This window comes from Ictalurus furcatus, chromosome 28 (assembly GCF_023375685.1).
Source record: "Ictalurus furcatus strain D&B chromosome 28, Billie_1.0, whole genome shotgun sequence".
Lineage (NCBI taxonomy): Eukaryota > Metazoa > Chordata > Actinopteri > Siluriformes > Ictaluridae > Ictalurus > Ictalurus furcatus.
Window position 1 is genome coordinate 16496661 of NC_071282.1, and position 7500 is coordinate 16504160.

A 7500-nucleotide genomic window follows, 5' to 3' on the forward strand; every position below is an offset into this window, starting at 1 on the left:
GTCGTTATTGCAGTGAGAAGTTGGCGGTCTTGCCCTCCTCTGACGTCACAGGGTGATTTTGTATCTCTAGTCTAGTACCAATCTCAAACATAAGTGATGACATTCAAGAGCTTCTTGTCTTACGAAGTTCAGTGGCGTATACGTGCGAAATCCGCCGTATAATACGCCTCCTGGACGTCCCTGAACGCACCGCTAGGCTTTAATACGCATGCGTAGTTTTAGTCGGACGCTGCCGTATAACTGAGGAGAGAAATGGCGTGACGGAGTCCTCATCACGGTCCGTGCCAGGCGAAGACGGAAATACAGAGCCGGGCCTGTTACCGATACCTCACTGCTGAGACGGGTACGGTTGTCGACTCTCGATTCAGCGCTGACCCGTCGGTCCTCGTCTCTGAGGCTTTTACCAGTGGTGTCGCCTGTTAACACCAGAGCATCGCTGGCGAACACTGATGAAGTAAGGAATAACGCGCGACGGATCACGAGGTCGTTTATTCAAATCCCAGGACTTGCAGAACCTTGGGAGAACCACGGGTAGACCCTTAAGCGTAACCCTCATAAGCCTCGACCCATCCTACGATTAGTGGACAACCCGCTCTACCACCTGATCCACAGCCGCCCCACTAGTTACGGGGGGGGGGCAGTTTGGGCAGCTGTTGCGGTCTAACCGGTTACAGGAGACTTTAGTGGAATTTAACTTTGCGATATGAAAATATCGTTGACTGTACAACCATCGCATCGTGTCGAAAATCTTTTCTCGCTGTTTGGTGCGGTGCCAAGCAGAGTCGAAACAACAAAGACTTGTGTTTTGTCGTGGTTTGCAAACACAGTAGTTGTTGCACGTGCTAACCCCTTCCTCCTCCTGGGAATTCGAGTACTCCACCGCCTCTTCCTCTGGTTTATTATTCATCCGGTCGATCTAAAGAGATCGTCGGTATAGAAATGGAAAAGCGAAGTCCCGGAGATATCATCAGGCGGAAGATAAGAAGTAAGGAGCGCACCAGAATGAAGCGCCACTGCAGGAACGCAAGTCCGGACACGTAATAAAGAAAGTCAGACCGATGACACACTGCTGTATAATTTATACCAGATCCATTCATTTACCGTTCCCTCGATTTAGTGCTCAACGTTTTTGAAGTTCTTACACTAAAACACTGAAGACACTGAAGATCGCACTCGTCCGCCATGTTTGCGGATTGAAGCGAACCGTCACGAAACTCCTCCACCTTCTCCCTCTCCTCCCTCTCTCTCTCTCTACCTCAAGGACTTGTGGGTAATAGTAGCTGAAAAAGGCGTCCACGGATCCACGCTTCGAAAATCTACTAGACCATCCGGGTACTTCTGGGATCCTCGTTTCAGCACACTACCGTTTAGGTACCGTTCTAATCTCGGGTACCGTTTAGGACGGCTCGGGACGCCGCGTTCGTCGTTCACACAATACTTCAGAATAACCTCTAGCGATGCTACCGTGAGCTAAACCTGGTGTTGCGTAATGAAAGCAGGTTCTGCACGCGGAATATTTTTCACTCGAAGAAACGAAGCGAGAGAACAAACTCGACGTGATGGCTGCGTAATGATGAGCATTCCTCAAGCTTGTGGTTTTATTTATTTATTTATTTATTTATTTATTTTCCACACCACCCAAGGCGTTGATGATCTAGACGTGCTCGTTTAGATAAAGTCTAAATTAAAGATGTTTGTTTCGTCACCCTTTCGTGTCAGGGCTGTAACGTGTCTGATTCATACGCAGTAAAAGTGAATAACTTGCTTCGCCGCAGCGACGTGACTGACGCTCTCCTCACGCCTGCGGTCGACCCGCGAACTTCGCCGACACCGAGAGCTTCGTTTTTCGAGAAACGAAAAGAGGAAGTTTTGCCGTGATTTGAGCGCTGTGGCCTGCTGGAGTGCTGCTTGCTTGAGCCGCTTTAGTAATATCCGGTCTCCAGTAGAGTGCGAACTTTTTACCGATTAATCATGGATGGTCTGTACTTATATAGCGTTTTTTTAAAAAAAATTTTAACCTTAGCGGTTCTACAAAGCGCTTTACTTTGGTTCTCATTCACACACACCAATGGTAACAGAGCTGCCATGCAAGGTGCTAACTTGCCACCGGGAACAACTTGGGGTTCAGCGTCTCGCCCAAGGACACTATGGCATGTGGATTCACGTGGGCTGGGAATCGAACCGCCAATCCTACGATTAGTGGACAACCCGCTCTACCACCTGATCCACAGCCACCCAAAATGAATCAGCACCGATAACCGGTAGCTGGAACTATCGGATATCCGTATCGATAGTTTTTTTTCGCGTGAGCAGCTGAGAAGGGTCCGCCGTCGTTATACGGCACAAGAGCGGCCTCTAGAGGCGAAATAAAAACTATCACTGACCAAATTTTGTTGTGTTATTTGAAGTGTTTTTTTTTTTTTTTTTTTTAAATAAATTTTAATTATTCGGAGTGTTACGTTTTAGTTCAGTTTGGATGTATATCTTTTATTTACTTTAATATTTATTAACAGGTAACCTATATTTATATCTGTATTTCATTTGAAAAAGTTCAGTACGTTTTCATGGTGCGGTCAGTACTGTTTATTTTTGCGATGAAGTTCAGCGATATTTTACTGTATTTACTGTATGCGGATGAAATATTTACCGAATAGTTTACTTTGAGTGTTGTGTTTTCGTTCAGTAACGATTTTAAAAACTATCGATTGACGAATCGGTTATCGGCAGGTAGGTACCGCCCGACTTCGTTATCGGTAAAAGCTTCTATCGGTGGACCTCTAGTCTCCAGAGTCAGTACGTACAGTATATAGTCAGAGTCTTGACGTTTTCTACGAAAACGGATGGTCGAATGTAACTATAGACGGATAAAAAGTGAGGTACCGAATAAAACGCTTCAGGACGTGTGGTTGAACACTCGCCGTTGATTATTTTCCCGAAGCTGCACATCCTGTCATCCATATAGGGTATAAACTGTGTGGTGTTTTGTTTTTAATTTCTTGATGTTTCATGGAGTTGCAATGTTGTGACTTTACTAGAAATAATTCTTAATTACTCACAGCCGTGGTCTACTGTGTGATTTAGTGTTAGACGGTAACTTGTACCACTTTGTGGTCCTCCGAAAGCCCATCCAGGCGTGCCGTCTCCACGTTTCCTTCACACTCCTGCTCCAGGGAATCCCAGCATTCCTCTGACTTCACCCGCCTCGCCTGAAGACGTCTGGCTGCTGCTTTTGGTCTCCGGAAATAACGCGGTCGGTCGGCTCACATTCCTCCCATAGCCACTAGGCGACATGCCAAAGCAGACCTGCTGATCTGAGCAGCTTACGCACCAGCTGTTGTAGCAGATGTGAAGCAGAAGGTTGAAACGTGTGTAGCTGTGTACTCGTACTAAACCCCCGAAACCTACCGTAGATACGTGATCTAGGACCAATGAAAACTTCTCTAAAATTGATCCTGGTTTTAATTTGCATTATGGAGATACATGTTGTATTTATTTTTTTACTCTTATTTTTTAATATTATTATCTGTGATATTGGTGAACAACTTTCTCGCCTCAGTTCATCCACTTGTTTAAAATGGGGGGAAAAAACAAAAGTTGTTTCTTCTTTACCAGTTGGCTCCAAATCCTTTTGGATTTGGATTAAAATTCTTTACCTTGGCTCTCTGAGTTAGCATCAGTTTTCTTTACCTCGGCTCTTTTAAATTAGCATCAGTTTTCTTTACCTCGGCCCTTTCGATTAGCATCAGTTTTCTTTACCTCGGCTCTTTCAGTTAGCGTCAGTTTTCTTTACCTCGGTCCTTTCGGTTAGCGTCGGTTTTTTTACCTTGTCCTTTCGGTTAGCATCAGTTTTCTTTACCTCGACTCTTTCAATTAGCATCAGTTTTTTTACCTCGGCCCTTTCGGTTAGCGTCAGTTTTCTTTACCTCGGCTCTTTCAATTAGCGTCAGTTTTTTTACCTCGGTCCTTTCGGTTAGCGTCAGTTTTCTTTACCTCGGCCCTTTTGGTTAGCGTCAGTTTTCTTTACCTCGGCTCTTTCAATTAGCGTCAGTTTTTTTACCTTGTCCTTTCGGTTAGCGTCAGTTTTCTTTACCTCGGCCCTTTCGGTTAGCGTCAGTTTTCTTTACCTCGGCTCTTTCAGTTAGCATCAGTTTTTTTACCTTGTCCTTTCGGTTAGCGTCAGTTTTCTTTACCTCGGCCCTTTTGGTTAGCGTCAGTTTTCTTTACCTCGGCTCTTTCAATTAGCGTCAGTTTTTTTACCTTGTCCTTTCGGTTAGCGTCAGTTTTCTTTACCTCGGCCCTTTCGGTTAGCGTCGGTTTTTTTACCTTGTCCTTTCGGTTAGCATCAGTTTTTTTTACCTCGGCCCTTTCGGTTAGCGTCAGTTTTCTTTACCTCGGCCCTTTTGGTTAGCGTCAGTTTTCTTTACCTCGGCTCTTTCAATTAGCGTCAGTTTTTTTACCTTGTCCTTTCGGTTAGCGTCAGTTTTCTTTACCTCGGCCCTTTCGGTTAGCGTCGGTTTTTTTACCTTGTCCTTTCGGTTAGCATCAGTTTTTTTTACCTCGGCCCTTTCGGTTAGCGTCAGTTTTCTTTACCTCGGGCCCTTTCGGTTAGCGTCGGTTTTTTTACCTTGTCCTTTCGGTTAGCGTCAGCTTTCTTTACCTTGTCCTTTCGGTTAGCGTCAGTTTTCTTTACCTCGGCTCTTTCAATTAGCGTCAGTTTTTTTTACCTAGGCCCTTTCGGTTAGCGTCAGTTTTCTTTACCTCGGCTCTTTCAATTAGCGTCAGTTTTCTTTACCTCGGCCCTTTCAGTTCGTGTCAGTTTTCTTTACCTCGGTGCTTTCGGTTCGCGTCAGTTTTCTTTACCTCACAAGAGCTGTAATAGTATTTTTCATTAATATTTTTGCGTGAACTGCTCTATTCTGTTTTACTTCATATTTTGCCAACAAATCAATCATGAATTCACACACGAGGATTATTTCAGAACGCATTCTTCCCATTTTTGCTCTAGGCCTATCGAAGTAGCCAACTTCTGTCTTCACCTCCCCAATCTTCTGTTTCCTCGCACTGAGTGCCTGAGTGAAGGTCAGGGGTGTGCACTTCCTCTGAAGGATCACCGACTTCAGCATTTCTCTGTGGAGTTTGTTAAAGTAAAGATGTAACGGCGTGTGTGCCGTGGTGTGATTTATTCTCAGCGGGCAGTTGGTGTGTGTCGTCAGGGTTGGATTTCGTAACCAGCATGTGAGGGCTAAAATTAAACTCTGACCAGGAGTCGCCGTGGTTCCCGTGTAAACGTGGGTAGAGGAACTGATCCAGACTAGTCCATAATAAACATTGGACATTAATATTTAAATGATGATATTTGAATATGAAAGTATGTTAAGTTATTGGTAAGCGCTCAGTTCATAACCTTCATCCTGAAGTGCTTGTTGATAACGTGTATTAACGTGTATTAACGTGTATTAACGTGTATTAACGTACCACAACCTTGCGTTTGTGTGTTAATTAACACAGTCTTTGTTTGCTGTTTATATTCAAATTTTTTGTTGGGTTGTGAATTCTCATTAACGTGCCAGTGACATGCAGATGTTTATTAACAAATTAATGATCTCCGAAAGCTTATTAGCGCCGTGCGGTTATGAATGCTTAATGCACACATCGGTAGCTAGCGCTTGGCCTACCATTGGTGTGTCTGGTGTTTTATTAAAGCTGTTTTACGTAAAATGAAAATGACATAAGCAACGTGAGCTCATTAGCCATGTCAGATCTTTTTATAGGAGTAATCCTCACGTATACACAAGGGATTAGTGATTAAGGGATAAGTGTTTATTGACTAGAGACTAGAGACGAGTGATCAGTATAAGGTCATTTACTGTTCTTGTTGAGCATTTCTGACAGAGGCCAGTCGTAAGAAGGACACGTGCTCGTGTAGCTACTGGAACACGCACCTTCCCTGCTCGGCAAATCATTTTTTTGCTTATTCTATTTCTGTAATGTAAAAAAAAAAAAAAAAAAAAATTGCAAAACAACCAAAACGTCACTATAGTAGCACCACTACTGCTGTTGTTGTTGTTCTAGTTATTTTTAGGTACATGGTTATATCAGGAACTGATGGTTTCTTTGTGCTACATTTTTACCGTTATAAACATCAATCATTCTGTTGTATTGCTCGTCCTGCGTAAAGCGTTGCTGTGAGGAAAAGGAGGAAGACGTTTAGGTGGAAGTGTGAAGTCGTTGATGTAGTTGTTCTGAGATGTTCTCCTAAAGTGGAGGGTTTTTGTAGCACATGTATACACAAGTTTGTGTGTGAGAGAGAGAGAGAGAGAGAGAGAGAGAGAGAGAGCGAGAGAGAGAGAGAGCAAGACACAGACAGACAGACACACACAGAGAGAGACCGACAGAGAGACACACAGACAGACAGAGAGAGAAAGAGGAACACACAGACAGACACAGAGCGAGAGAGAGACACACAGAGGGAGAGACACACAGAGGGAGAGACACACAGACAGACAGACACACAGAGGGAGAGACACACACAGACAGACAGAGAGAGAGAGACAGACACGCACATGGACAGAGAGAGAGAGCAAGACACACACAGACAGACACCGAGAGAGAGAGACACACAGAGAGAGAGACAGACAGACATGCACGTGGACAGAGACACACAGAGAGAGAGACACATACAGACAGACAGAGACACACAGAGAGAGGGAGACACGCCCAGACAGAGAGAGAGAGAGAGAGAGAGAGAGAGAGACACACACAGACAGAGAGACACACACAGACAGACAGAGACACACAGAGAGAGGGAGACGCGCACAGACAGAGAGAGAGAGAGACACAGACACACAGACAGAGAGACACACACAGACAGACAGAGACACACAGAGAGAGGGAGACACGCACAGACAGAGAGACACACAGAGAGAGGGAGACACGCACAGACAGAGAGACACACAGAGAGAGGGAGACACGCACAGACAGAGAGACACACAGAGAGAGGGAGACACGCACAGACAGAGAGACACACAGAGAGAGGGAGACACGCCCAGACAGAGAGACACACAGAGAGAGGGAGACACGCCCAGACAGAGAGAGAGAGACACACACACACACACACACACACACACACACACAGACAGACAGAGACACACAGAGAGAGGGAGACACGCCCAGACAGAGAGAGAGAGACACACACACACAGACAGACAGAGACACACAGAGAGAGGGAGACACGCACAGACAGAGAGACAGACAGACACACACACAGACAGACAGAAATAGAGGCCAGGGTTGACCTGAATGACTGAGAGGAAATAGTGAGTGGGATTAGCGAGGACGAGAGGACGGCGCTGACGTGTCATGCTGCTGTGTTTACGGAAACAGAGAGAGAAGGCGTTGCTTCACAGATCTTATAAAAGACAGGAAGAGAGAGAGAGTGAGAGAGAGAGAGAGAGAGAGAGAGAGCAGTTGTGTTTACACTCAGTGATGTGTTTGGGTCGA

General features: G+C 45.1%; 1 protein-coding gene across 3 annotated transcripts in view; it reads left to right on the forward strand.

The window, feature by feature from the left end:
* Nucleotides 1-7500, forward strand: part of hook3 (hook microtubule-tethering protein 3) — a 32817-nt gene that overhangs the window by 574 nt on the left and 24743 nt on the right. The gene's annotated exons all lie outside the window — the stretch shown is intronic.